The sequence below is a fragment of the Neocloeon triangulifer genome, unplaced genomic scaffold (assembly GCF_031216515.1).
Source record: "Neocloeon triangulifer isolate White Clay Creek 2 clone unplaced genomic scaffold, ASM3121651v1 ptg000014l, whole genome shotgun sequence".
Taxonomy (NCBI): Eukaryota; Metazoa; Arthropoda; class Insecta; order Ephemeroptera; family Baetidae; genus Neocloeon; species Neocloeon triangulifer.
The window spans coordinates 15,830,680-15,845,750 of record NW_026775556.1 but is presented as its reverse complement, the minus strand read 5'-3'; the positions used below and the strand labels follow the sequence as shown (position 1 = coordinate 15,845,750).

The window sequence follows — 15,071 nt, the reverse complement described above, 5'->3', positions numbered from 1 at the left end:
TAAGTAAATAAAACCTCTGAATCCTGCAAGTTTAATGATATTAACTGTCTACATAGTTCTAAAAATCTGGAAATATTTCAAAATTTAAAAAAATACACTTCATTTGAAATCCGTTGCTTTTTTACTCTCTATAATCTAAATGTTAAATATTAACACAAAATTTTTTATTCGGATTTTTGAAATATTATTTTAATGATATTTTATTCCTTTCTTATTTGAATTATCGTAGCGTTTAATACTTTTAAACAGATTTGCAGGTATTTTATAATTCAAGATATTTATAATTTACAAAAAAAATTATCTACTTACCTAGTTTAGAAAAAAGTAGACAACCTAGCAATTTGGAGAAAGAGACAAAGTCTGACGCGTGATTGTCGTGGACGTAAGTCACTGAGATAGGGGTAAAAGTAGCGCGGCTGGCACAGCGGTCTCTTTCTCCTCTGAGCAGACGGAGAACGAGGACTGACGCGAACCACACTGACAGCACCAAGGGTTGGGCCCAACTGCCGCTCACTCGCACTCGCCGACGCCGGCCCGGTCCTTTGCCAGCAGCCAGCGACTGCGCCCGCCGCGCGCCACCCCTGCTCTGCAAACTACACAAGCAGCCTAACCAAATCTAACAAAACTGCGCTGGAATAGCCTTTGATTGCCCTTATTCGAAAAACAGGACAATTCCTTCCATTCGATTTAGCCAATGCATTTTCTATTGCATAATAAACTTTCTTTATGGATTGGATCATTTTTTAAAAGTATTGCCAATCATAAATTATGAGAACAATGAACGTTAATTTAGCGTACTCAATTTTTTATCAACATTTTTTTAGGGAATTGTGAATATTAAATTTATATGTTTGTGAAGAAAAATAATTAAGCTACAAAACTGAGACATGAGAGTCAAATGAGAAGCATAATAATTTTTGTTTTATTTGCTTTAAATTTATTTATTTATTCTCCATTCATGTTACATACAACACAAAAAATTAATTATTAAACAAGACACAACTCGGTCAAACGTTCGAGGTGGTGAAATTTATCAGCATTATTAAAATTATACATAAATAAAATTATTATAGATTTAAAGGATTAGATCATTACCTCTGCTAATACTTCTAAATATTCAAATTTTAAATTATTAGATGCCACAATACTGTATTGTTGATAACATTATTCAGGCTGTTCAGCAAAATAAAATTATAAAACCACAATCAAAATGGTATTTTATTTAATAGAATTTATAAAATAAATGGAGTAATAGTAAAATTCAAGTTAATTTGTAAAATTCATGCTAGCTTTAGAAAATATTAGAAGAAAGTATTAATGTGTGGTTATTAATGTTATCAATTATTTGAAAATTGAAACCGTCAGAAATATTTTCAACAGAACTAATCAGATCGTAAGGCAGAAGCCTCTCTTAAAATGTAATTTCTCTAATTCTTTCGATGAAAAAAAAAATAATCAATGCAATCATTTGCTTTAAACAGCATAAATTATCTATTAATTGTGTAAGTTTTCACCTTATTTTGTGTAGACTATGTTTGTATCTTATAATGACGTATTTCGGTAGGAAATGCCCGGTGATATTATATCAATAGCTCGAAACTAAATTATAATTGCAGTTCAAATAATTAATACGGGTACAACCGAGTGCTATGAGAGGAATTAGAGATATCTGATTGGAATCATTAGATCAGTAGTCGAGGCTCATTTGCATGATTTGCATGGGGGTGCGCACCTCGTGAGCTCTCCGCCGGCCGGTCAGCAAATATTTAAACGCAGGGCGTTGATTGCCGGCGTTATTAGCAAGTCGAGGACGGTCGCTCGCTCGCTCTGCTGATGGCATTTCCGCGTGTGTACGGCACGCAGGTGCACAATGCAATCAAAGGAGCGCATAATTGAAATTACGCCTGGTTACGGGGGCGGGTCGGGAATTATTTCCTGATTATTCTCGTCGGCGCGTCGCCGCCTGGGGCACAACAGCCGGTCCGCCGGATTCTTCGCTGGAATTGGCACGCGCTAATTAAATTCGATTTGACGGATCACTGCTGAAAAGCCGCCCCCGTGGCACTTGCGTATTCTCTCACAACGCCGTCCGTCGATGTGAATATTAAGCATGTTATTTGCGGCACTCTTTTTGTGCCCTTCCATTTCGCTCCGAACTTAACAAATTTATGCTGAATGTCAATCAGGAGGAATATTTCCTGCAGATTTCTGAAATTGCGATCATCTATATATCCACAAATAAATTTATTATATTATGAAATTTTACGTTTGTTTCAATGGCAACAGCGTGTTTTCCAAAAAGTTGGGCTTCATAGTTTTTAAATTACAACTCAAGTTTTTCTAAATTGCTCTTTCATATTCTTGGTAATTAAAAATATTCTTGTCCCACCGTGCAAAGAACACATGCTTAGTCATTTTTTTTTCGGCGTTTAAAGAGCCACATGAGAGCTTAAATCTACACAGAAGGCGGTTTTTTTATTGTCTAAAAGGGGTCGAGCCGTAAAATTCAGGTCTGGCCCGGCCAGATGCAAAATGCATGCATAGAGAAAGAGAAAGAGTTGAGCGCCCTCGGCACTTTTTTGATCCCGGGAGTCTTTTTTGCCTCTCTCACGGACACTCTCTTTCGCTGCAAGTTGGCCGAGCAAGCTTAATAAAATTCATTATTTATCTTTCCATCATAGTTGGAAGTGGCGCGCTTGCTTTTGCATGGACAGTCAAGAAGCGAAGAGCTGCAGAGCAAAAATACTTTTTCACAGAGAGAAAGAGAGAAAAGGTATGGGAAAGAAAGAAAGAAAGGAAGGTCGAGTCATCGCCCGAAAAAAAGGGTCAAATGGAAGTTAAAAGTAATAAAAGGGGTTGAGCTGCGGTGGCACGTGAAAGGTGGCAGCGGCTAGAGCCAAAAGTTAAAGTGCTCACTCACGATGGCCAATTCAATTGGGCCAGAGAATAAAATGAGAAAGGGGGAGACACAATAAAGGCGGCCAGCAAGTCGCAGAACACAATAGTTGTAATGATAATAATAACTTTTACGACTTTCAGCAATTCAACATGAGATTCAATTTTACACTGAAATAGAAACAATCAAAATGTGAAAATTCGTGGAATAATCATGACACATGGGCTTAGCTCAAGAGGTCGTAGAAAAAAGGGAAAAAATGAAAATGAGCTATATTTTCTAATATCACATGAATTTGAAACATAATGGAGAATGAAAAACGCGACGTGTAACTCATTTAAACAAAGGGCAAAAGAAAGAAAAAAATTTATCAATAAACCAGTTTTTTAAAAATGTTTTAAATTGTATTTTTAATGAAGAATCATAACACAAACTCGTGAAAATATAAGATGCAACAAGAAAATGCTAAAAATAAAGAAATTTATTCTAAACTGCAGAGAATTAATTCTGCCTATTTTACAAAACTTTAACTGAAAAATGGTTCGTAGACGTCAAATGGCGTTACAATTATACATTAACACCATTTTCCAGTCAAGTATTCGCCATCAAAGGGACACATGGATGTAATATTGTAGTTTAAAATCTCCTACGCTCTTATTTTTCTAGTGCAGCTGCCAGTTCTAGCCAAATTGAATGAAAAACGCGATGTGCAACTAATTTTATCAGAGGGATAAAATAACGTAAAATATCAATATCATTAAACCTGTTTTTTTAAAAATTATTGAATTTGCATTATTTAAGAAGAATCATAACAGAAAATTTGAGAAGCACCAAAGGTACGCGAAAAATAAAGAAATTTATCCTAAACTGCAGGAAAATTAATTCTGCCTATTTTACAAAACTTAAACTGAAAAATGACTCGTAGACGTCAAATGGCGTTACAATTATACATTATCATAATCATGTAGATGTAATACTGTATGTTGAGAATTAAGAATTAGTATTGCAATCTATAGAAGGGAACATAATAAAAAATTTAAAAAACGTTTAATCTACATAAAATGCTTCTTTTAAATTTAAAAAGATAAAAAAAATTTAAACAGATTTAAAAATTAATTCACCAAACAGTACTTTCTTCGAAGACGTTGGAGTATTTTCAAAAAATTATTTTGGTCATCGATAAGTTATCAAAAATTTTAACTTAAAGAAGCATTTTAGATAGATAGAGTATCAATAAATACTCTATCTATCTAAAATGCTTCTTTAAGTTAAAATTTTTGATAACTTATCGATGACCAAAATAATTTTTTGAAAATATCTCAAACGTCTTCGAAGAAAGTACTGTTTGGTGAATTAATTTTTAAATCTGTTGACATGACTAGATCAACAAAAGACGTATTATTTTGCTGTTAATTTATACTACGCTGTAATCTATCATTCTTGTTTTTGTCGATTGTCGCAGCCGGATATTGCATCTCCGCAACTCATTGGGACGAATCAAGCAATTTGAATCGACCGCTGTTTATTTAGGATGGTGGATTAGTTGTGTGTGTTTGCGCAGTCAGTCGACGGGACCAAGTCCTCGTGCAAATGGGCATCTGGGTCAATGCACGCGCGTTATTGTTGTGCATTCTCATCAGCCAGCTACCGAGTGGAAAATGAGATGCCGAGTCTCTTCCCAGCAAGGCCGGAATATACATATTTGAGTTGAATTAATTTCGTTAAGTGTTGTAAAGAAATTGAGAGGTGCAATTAGTTAATGCGAAAGTAGCGTGTGAAGCATCCAAATTCAATATGCAGTGACAGCCTGCAGTGAGGCAATAAATTTCCAGTATGTACCAATATAGAATTAATATTGAGGCATGTTGTTTATGATTGCGAGCATACACATGCGATGGATGCTACACAAACTTCAATCATCCCGGTCAGATCACATGTCTAATAAATAGGACGAAAATTGTCAACTCTACTGTATGTCTATCTATGAAACATGGACGAACACTAATTTTCGAGTCAATTTCCGTCCTGTCCTTAAAATGAACAACGTATCAGTGACTCATATTAACAATGAACATCTGATTCATCAGGAACACGAGATTTCAATAACGTACGAAAGTAATCTTTTATAAATTTGGAAGTTTTTTTTTAATTACACTGCTATAAAAAGCACAAAAATGTCAAAATTATAAAGTTTACAAATCTTGTTAATTCAATTGAAAAATTGATGACGCAATTTTTAAAATGTGATCAACAGAAACAAAGGAAAAATTTCAATCCTTTGACTGTTGAAATAAGCGAAAAAATTAAAAGGTCTTTTATTCCAGCACGTTCCATCATTTCAACAATTTAGTGTGTACCGCGCCGCTCTGCAGCCATCAAAGAGAACTAATTTCCGTCCTATTTCAGTCTTCAAAGAGAAAAACTACTCTCGAACTATTCCAGGCGCGTACGTTTGGAATCCGCCGGTTCTCTGGTGCCGCGGGCCAGTCTCGTCTTTTCCTCTATCTGTCGGCGAACGTCGTTTTGGCTGCTGCCAACTTTGCTAATAACCGCGGCTCGATGCGTGTCACACCCGCTCGCTTGTTCTGCCATGTTTGCTCACGCCACAATAAATAGAGTTAATTAATACGCATACGCCACTTGATTACATTCGACAGATTTGCTGAATTCCACAGTCAATGCTTGAGAATGAGAATAGAATTTATTATCAAGTATCACTCATTGCCAGGTAATGCCTGGTTCAGGTTAAATCAATTTAACTAGTCTGTACTGGAATTGCAGTTTTTCTATTATTATTTGATAGCCCGACTTGTTCTGAATGCAAATTTTTTAATAATTTTTGGCCACTGAAGATTATTAAAAATTTAACTCAATTTTTTCATCAATTTGTTATTTTATGGAAATGAAATTACCTTCAAATGAGGTTTTACACAAAACAAACATATTTTATATATACATTACTTTTTAGTTGAAAAATTTAAAGCTAACTCTGCAATTTTTGTTTTTATTTGAAGAAATTCCTAATTTCATTTTTATTTATTTCATAATTATCCCCCTTTTAACTATATCATGGACGCTAGAAACAATAAAATGTTATTGTTAATAACCTTTTCTCTTTTCATTTTGTCTTTCCAACAAGGACACCCGGTTTTAATTTTGTATTGATATTGATTTTAATAAAAAGATTGGTGTAAAATTTGTAAGCACAGATAAATGTCGGTTGGCAATTTGCCGCACAGAGCTGTTGTACAGGTTGCCTATAGTTTTTTTTTCTTGCTTTAATTTTACGGTCCACATGAGCGGACGGTTGTGGATATAGAGAGAATTTGGATTATTTTTCGTGTGTGAATCGCTGACGGCCGTTTTTGAGAACACATCGCAATTATTTTTTACGCGTCGGCTCCGTCGAATAAAGTCGTGTTCGCAGAATTGTTTGTGCCGTTGGCCTGCAGCACAGATAGCACGGTGCGCCGAGCATTTTTAATGATTCTCACGGCCAACATGGCGATACAAAAGGCAGACAGACCGTGATCTCGCCTTTCTTCCAGCATAAAAAAATAATAACCAGCAACGCAGGCGAGCAAGGAAGAAAGCTACACCCGAAAATCAATTTTTTAAAGATAAAAACGTGGATCCTCCAAATTTCTTCGAACGTGTTTTATTTCTAACAAATTAAATTTGCGACTCGTGACGGGCGGAACACAACGAGGCATAAATCAAATTCGAGTTAAACAAATTGCCCCGATACGGAGGAGTGATGCCGAGCTGCAGATAGATGAATTTTTATGGTTCTCGCCGGCGGATCTAATATTTTCTCTCGTCGATGTGCTTCTGATGATTGACATATTTACAAGGAGAAGCATGTGCAATTTTTATCCAATAGAGATTTATGGCCACGCATTGGGTCTGGAATACACATTCGGGCATGAGCAAAATGGATATTGAACGCTCCACAAACTGACAGGATCTTTCAGCATCTCAGTGGAGTATGTGTATTGTGCTGGGCATCAACATGATTAAATTAACACTGAATGTGTCTACAGTACAAAAAATAATAATAAAAAAGGCACATCAGGAACAATAATAATAGTTTTCAATAATGAGGGAATAAAAAAAATCCGAATAAAAAGTTGATAGTGATTGATCACAAAGAAGTATTTTTAAACAAATGAGACATTATTTTTTCATAAATGCAGCAGGAATGCAGGTGGAGTCATAATTTTAAAGTTAGTGATATCCAGTGCCCCAAGAAAGTGTATGCGAAAGAGTGCTGTAAAATGAACCCTTGTTTCCATTGAATCGATTTCAATGATGGGTATTAGTTGAGAGCAAGATGTAATGAAAAAAATTCAATGTTCATTGTGCTTGAATTGAAATTTGGCTTCTTCCTCAATAGGTTGGTTGGGTCCCTTATTTTTTCGCAGAAAAAAACAATGCCCCACTCTACAAGTTTTGGCTGCAGGAATAATTCATTTTCTTTATTGTCGGAAGAGACTTTGGAAGAGATATATGTAGTGTAAGATTTAAGCAACGCAAGCTGAGTTTTCATGTTTTGCACTTATTATCCGCAGATTATTGTTTTTGTCAAAAATTGAAGGAGACACAGAGCATTACTTGAAGAGCTTTAAAATCTAGAAAAAGAGCTTTAAAAGTAAGTGTAAATGCAGTTTCAACACTGCATATTAAGCGCCGCAAGCTGAGTTTTTATGCTTTGCTCTTATTTTCCGCAGATTATTGTTTTTATTAAAAATTTAACATTATTTATAATTAACTCTTTTGATATATTATCAGCAGTCTAAAATAATTTTTAAAATGAACGAGGGATTTTTCGTTTCTATCGGAAATAAATGTGAATTATTATTAATTACTCTTCTCGGTCAAGACAAAAGAAAAAATTAAATTGGAAAAAGAGGAGAAAGAGTTTAAAACCTAGCAGATGTCTGCTAAAACGCCCGACATCAAAAGAGACTCGGCCGCCGCGGTTAACCCACATGATTATATTATCGCATTTTGAGTCTCTGTGGCCAAAAGTCACTGGAGAAAAACAAGCAGTTTTAATCATGTTTTCACCAATTTTAATTTAATTACTTTGCTACCGACGAAGCTGCCTCTTAAATTCTGGATCTCATTAATCCACGCGCTGATGACTAACTCCTCTTGCCGACGATTAATTGCAATTGCCTGTTATCGACCAAGCCGAAGAATCGCACCGCGAAGGAAGAATTGATTACCGGCGGCGGGAGGGAGCGACGACAATACCGTTCATCTCACTCTTGCTCGGCCGAGTGGCGACGACGTCTTTCATAGCAACACCAATCAGTCAGTGGCAAAACTTGGCTCACACTCGAGTTGCAACGCTGAATGAGACGAGTGTGATTTGAGTGCGGACGAGAAGAGTTGGCCGCCCCCCAGCCTCCTCCGAGAAGTGCGAATTCGGCCGAGGGCGCCAAAACGGATTCGCGCGAAGAAAACACCCGTAAATAAATATAGCGAGTAGCACTCTGCTGAGAATCAACGCAATTGTGCAGCAGAGCAGTTCTCAAGAATTAATTCGCCGCTCACACACACACACACATTCTGCCCCCGAGCCTAACGAGATTTAATTAAACCGTTGAAATTCGAGAGCAGCCGGCTCAGTGATTAATAAGCTGCTGATTAATTGCCAGCTGAATTCGAGCCGCGGCCTGCATTCATAATTACAGCTGCTGGAAGTATAATGAGGGATCATCAAGAAAAAAGTTTAACTCTAAAAATGGAGAGGCTCAAAACTGAGATGCTAAATAATAAGTAACTCTTAATTGTAATTAAAAAAAATATCAATAAAGCGCAATTTTATTTTAAAGAAAATGGTTGACCATTCATTATATTCATTTCCATTCATTTCATTGTAAACTTTATTTTCAATAAACAAATAAACAACAACGTTTCTTAATAATATATTATGGATTTTCATAATGAATATGATCATGACTCTATGCAGATAACAGGGACCTTTGTTAGTTTTGATACGTTACTAATAACAATTTTCCTATTTTTTACCTTTTTTCATGAATAGAATCTTCAATAGAATAAACAGTTTTAAATTTTTTAAATGATTTTTCATCAACTTAGCTCATATTCTGAAAAAAAATTATAATAATAATAATAACAACACCATAACATTTACATTCCATGTTTATACTAAGATTACTCAATTATATCTGAGCAATTTCTTTTGAGTACAATAAAATATGTAATTTTCTTGCCAGTCTAAGTATGGCTGCTGAGGCCTGGAAATTAATAATAAAATTAATTCTATTGGCACACGTTTGACATTTTTCACATAATAGCAAAAAGCGTCTCTGAAACAAATTTACCATTCGTTGACATTCCGTTGCGATACATTTGAAGACGCGCAAGCAGAGTTTACTTGTGTGCGAGTGAGAAGGTGGCAAGTGCGCGTAAGTTTCGATTGGGCAAATATTATCCCAAGAGAAGTCAGCAGCGGAAACCCATCAGTGTGCGTGTGATAGAAAATCGAAGCGGTGCGAAGTGATAAAGAGTGATTGGTCCAATACTCAGCTCGTTCCATTGAATTGTTGGGCAAAGCGAGGAAGAAAAAATAAAACAGTTTTTCCGGTAAAACACTAGGCGGTATTCGTGAACACATCTTGGGCTCATTTTTCGTTCTATTTTAGTTAGTAGATTTACTTGAGGATGGAAAGCACTTAAAACAAGGACATTTTATTGGGCAACAGAAGCTACTTTTTTTAGCAAAAAAGAGTAACAATCAAAAAAGCTTTTATGCTTACTCAAGGCTTAAGTTTGAAAAGTAGAGCGGAGAGACTGCTATTTTTATTGTGATATAGTAAGAAATTCTCCTGTCTTTGTATATTTTTCTCATTAATAATCACTGTGTTTGTATTGAAAGTAGAATTCACAACATTTTGTTAACTTTTTCGCCTACTTATTTTTGAAGCAGTATAATTAATTTGATTCTTTACGAACCCTAACCGGAAGGTTAAGACACATTTATTATCATTATTACATAAATTCATAAAATCTACTTTATTTAAATTAATTTTTTAGATCAATTAAGATTTTACGTGTCATGTATACCAGATGTATACATTAAAAATTTATATAAATTTTTAATAAAATTATTTGTATAATGGAAAATAAAACTAAAGCTTACAAAATATAGAAATAAAATAATTCAATTTATGCGTTTTTTTAAGTAATTTACATTTGTCAGATTGCAAGGTTTCTTAATAATTATAGTTTTAATTATGGTATAATTTTGAATAAACCGATTAATTATGATATAACATATTTATATGCGATAACGTAATTAAAATGTATTTATAATTTTTTCCTGCAACGCGAAATCTACCCTTAGTAAAAAGTTTCTTTTTAACAAGGAAAGCCCTCAGATTTGCAACTCAAGATGAGCTCTCGGTGCCGTGCGCAAAAGAAAGGGCTCGCTGAGTATATAAATATTTCGCAAACTCGTCTCAACGAATTCCAGGTCACCAGCTTCACATACAATAAATATGTAAATCGCGGCGCGGATTTCAACCGAGTTTCGCTGGCAGAGGGGTGGAATTCCTTTAAATTTGTCTTGGTTACTAAATTCAGGCTCGGCAAACTTTGCCACTTCAAACAAATTCAACCGAGATGAGTTTCTTCTAACTTGCAGGAGGAGCAGTTTTCAACCAGAAAATTATTCGTTCAGTTCGAAATTAAAAATCTTCTCGGCGATGGTGAAAAGGAGAAGACGAAATTAATTAGCACCTGCAAAGTGGGTGCTGAATTTTCCAAGGGGGGTGTTAATTAATTAGATTCCGAGCCCAAGACGTGCAAACTGGGCCATAGAAATTCAAAGCGTTGCGGCGGCGATAAGGGTCTTGCCGCGCGTTTGGACTGATTTGGCCATTGCATTGCAATAATGTGCGAGAGAGAGCGCGTGTGGCACGGATAGAAAAGTTGGTCCAACTTTGAGGACGTGGTTGGCATGGCGAAGGACGGCCGCCCTCAACCAACGAGGCCCATTCTGTGTAATCAAATAAAAACACGACGAGACGAGAGTTTTTGCACCAACAACGAGCAGCAATATAAAAAAAAACGACGCCGAGAATTTCAGCAGGAATGCCAGAATGAAACGGGAGCACACTAAACTTCTCGTCTGAGATTTTTGAGACAACTTCTGAAGTGGTCTTGTCTTATATTTTTCATTATTTATATTTAATGTCAAGGCACACGGAAGGTACAAATTATAAAGGCAGATTTAATTTAATTTGTTGCACTTGAAAGGCTTGTTGGTGTTAAAAATAAGTGAATCAAAAATAAAAATTTAACTGAATTTTCTGGCAACAAATCTATAAATAATTGCAAACTTCTGAGGGAGGCATTTTTTATATTGTTGTTTGGCCTACCTTTTTCGCTGGATGATCCACGTGCGCTCGCTGTTGGCAGTTGTCGTTTTTGTCCATATTCTTCGGGGGACCGGACGATATTTTTCCTGTGAACATAATACAAACACGGTAAATTCTGGTGATACGTAATGCGATTGTTTTATTTTTGATCAAACTGGGGAATCAAATGGATGAATGTGCACTTCAGCTCCAAGAAGATGACAGGCGCTGTAAGGCACCACCAAATCTCTTTCAGATGCATTTTATAATTCATTTAAAGACGGCTTTCCTATTTTGAAAATAAAAATTTTCATGAATAATTTTTTAATATAATTAATTCACGTCCTTTAAAACATTAAGCAAAATACTTTTTTCTGCGAATCTGGAAAATTATTTCAAATAAATTTGATAGAGTTTGAAAAAATTAGATCCAATATATAGACAAAAATTAGTTTCATGATGAAATCGACAAATTTTCGGTACATTATTTTTACTCCTTCCATGTATAAGCTAAAAGTTGAACAACTTTGAAAACATACCGCTGCAAAAATAATATCTCGCCATCTCGTTTGAGCATCCAGACTCCTGATGGAATCTCATCCAACTTGGGCTCAAACAAATTTTTTTTCGCCTTTTTTAGTCCGATTGTTTAATTTTTATGCAGATTCCATTGGTATCAATAAAATAAACCCAATAAACATCATCACAAATTCAAGAACATCTGTATAAAGTTAGATTTCATCAAATTTTCAGAATTTTGTTCCAAACACATTTTTTGATTTTTTTAATAAAAAAATCTTATTAAATAAAGTAACTTACACTTGAGACATTTTTAAAAGAATCTGGTGCAGAGAAAGGCAATTGGATCACAAAATTTATTTTCACTCACAATCAGGAGCATTCAGGGGAAAAAGGAACGGCGGCGTACGTTTTCGAATGAATTCCGCGCCACCGGTGTAGCACGGCGAGTGCAAATCACCTGATTGCGTTGATTGCAAAGCTGTCTGTCTCATTCACTCACGTCAGTCGAGAGCCAATTTCAGCTCAAATGCAACTCAATGGCAGCTGCGCTCGGTAAATATGATTAAAAATTTCTGCGAGCGCGATTTTCACGGGCGCGCGCGCAATTTCATTATTTTTATTGTGAGCCGTGCGGATGCGAGGGTGAAAAGTAGCAAAAGCTTAGCTCGCGGCGACGGCCAAGACAAAAGTCTTCATCTGCTGATCGGAGTGAGAGGAACGACTTGGCGACGATGGAAAAGAGAAAATTCAGAGCACTTGCTGCTGCAGCTTTATCTCCGCGCAGAGAAAAGAGGATTTGCTACTTCACGGATTGCTCTCGCGTCACTCACTCGCCCGCTCTACCTGATGATTTCAGGGAGCGGACGCAAATAATGGTAAAATAAATTCTTTTCGCGATATGAACCAACGCCGCTCTTCTCTCCGGAGATTATCTTCGCCGGGCTTAAGTGTCTCTTTGGAGTGCAAAAAAAGGAAGAATGTATATCCAGCTGTATTAAATGCAGACTATGGCCTTTAAAAAATCAATTCAAAAAGTTTAATAAATATTTTGTCAGAAATTCATTAATTATAAAATTGAAATTTTTCAAAAATGAATGAAAGGGAAATGATAATTAATTAAATGAGATGTTGGTGACCATTTTTCTAACTTAAATAAATATGGAATATGAAATTAAATAAATGAATGAAAAATGAATTAGGTAAATGTATGTGATCAAATTCATTTTCAAATCACATCTGTCAGTCACATGTGTGTTCATAAACAGAAATGCTTTTACTTGATATGAAATGAACGTGCTTCATTTCATTACACTTAATTTGGAAAAATAAAAGTTTCATTCTACATCAAGCGTCGAATGCGAGTGCAAGTCATGTGATAAAAAGTGCTCCAAATACTATTGCGTTCTGTGGAAATATATTTCGTTCTCTGAAATTTTACGGCAAAATGAAAAAAAAATTAGGATTGAGCAATTTGTATTGTCTACTTGATATTAATATGCTGTATCAAAGAAATACAATTACCAGAAGTTGAATCAAGATGGGTTTGATGGGTTTAAAAATTAACTTCATGTTTTTTTTAAATGAATAATAAATTTGGTTTGTCAGAAAATTTATTTAAAGTTTTCCAGATATTAAAAAAAAATATGATATAGATTCTTTTGGAATTAGTTTTTTCCTTCTTATAAATCTGTTTTTACCGAGGTTGAAATAATAACTAATAATTAAATTTTAATATTTTTTAATTACTTCATCATCACCCTGTGCATTTAAGCTTTTTTTCTCTTCCTGCTGGTAATGCAAGTGCCACAGAAATGCGCCGTGGAAATTTTACTCTCGCCAAAAACACTTCTGTTTTGCATTTGTCACACATTCACAGTGGAATTTTATTCACAGGTGCAAATGAGGGCGTTGGTGAAAACCGCCTCTGGCATTCCGCTGGCACGTTCGCCACTATCCCATTTGCAGTAATGCTCTCCCTCTCTGGTCCCAAGTTTGTCGAGATTGTGTGTGGACAAGGCGACTTTTATTGCACTTTATTCAAACAAAGTGTACATGCACGCGCGTCTGGTCGGCTCAAGAGTAGAAAAGAGCTGGACAATAAAAGACACTAGCGCGCTTTGCATTATCTGGGTCAGCGGACTCTGGACGCGCAAACCCACACACGCTTTGCAATACTGCTCTAATGGAAACATGGACATCCTACCTCTCAACGTCGATGGACCTCGGCCAAAGAGTAAAGCGAGTGCACTAAAATCGCAACAAGGCGCTTGATGCATCAGTAAAATTTCAACTTGATTGCAAAACCACTTTGATCGCAAGTTGCAAGAGATTAAAATTGTGTACAAAGTTGTTTCTTTAAGGGAAAAAAATTGATTATACCTTGATTCACAGAACAATTCAATTATCACGGGTTAATTCAATCAAGGTAATTTTTCATTACTGGTTTTTTTACTCGTTTATTGTTTCATAAAAAGGAAATGGAATATTACATTTTATAAAAATTAGATGAAACAATAAACGTCTTAAAAACCCATTAAGCAAAAGCTAATCTCATATATTTAATTCCCCTCAAAGTTTGTTATTCAACAAATAAAATTAAATTTGATATAATTGGTTTTGGTCTCTTAAGACTCTCATTCTATTCACTAATGTGAATAGAATGAGAGTAATAATTTACTGTTCATGAATATGAATATTAGAAAAACTTTTCCTATATGTAAATTAAAGAACGCCATTTAATTAGTTTAATTTTAATATGTAATTTATTGAAATGAACGCCGTAGGCATGCCACAAATTAACTCTAACAATATAACCTCCCAATTCACTTGGCTTTACAGTTTGCTGCTTCACGCAGACTCATTTTCTCTTTTACACAATCTATTATATGATACTGTGAACAAACTCCACCACAAAATTTACAGATACAATTTTCCAATGCTTCGCAGTGATATGTACTGTTTGTACAAAACAAAAAGTGAAAACCATGACACGCGTATCTGGTGAAAACATGTCTATCCTTAAATTGCGCCGCCTTCCAGTTTTCTTTAATCATCGTCTCCGTACCATAAAATTCATCACAAATATTTAATTTCTTCAGCAATTGTTCATAACAAAAAGTTTCAAATGCATTGTTCACTGGAAGGACAAATTTTTCTTTTAAATCAGAAATAAATAAATCGGTATCGACAAGCTCATACACAAAGCGAGATCTCGTGTATTTTGACATACCTAGTACTTTTTTCAAGTACCTACTCTTTAA

General features: G+C 35.3%; 1 protein-coding gene across 3 annotated transcripts in view; it reads right to left on the bottom strand.

The window, feature by feature from the left end:
- Positions 1–15,071, bottom strand: part of LOC132201320 (neuroligin-2-like) — a 168,456-nt gene that overhangs the window by 143,168 nt on the left and 10,217 nt on the right. For 2 of the 3 annotated variants that reach the window (XM_059627396.1, XM_059627399.1), the window contains exon 1: positions 310–490. The gene's annotated coding sequence lies outside the window, so the exon portion shown is untranslated. Of the gene's footprint in view, positions 1–309; positions 491–11,310; positions 11,397–15,071 lie in introns of those variants that run through there. The other variant, XM_059627398.1, reaches the window with a different exon arrangement.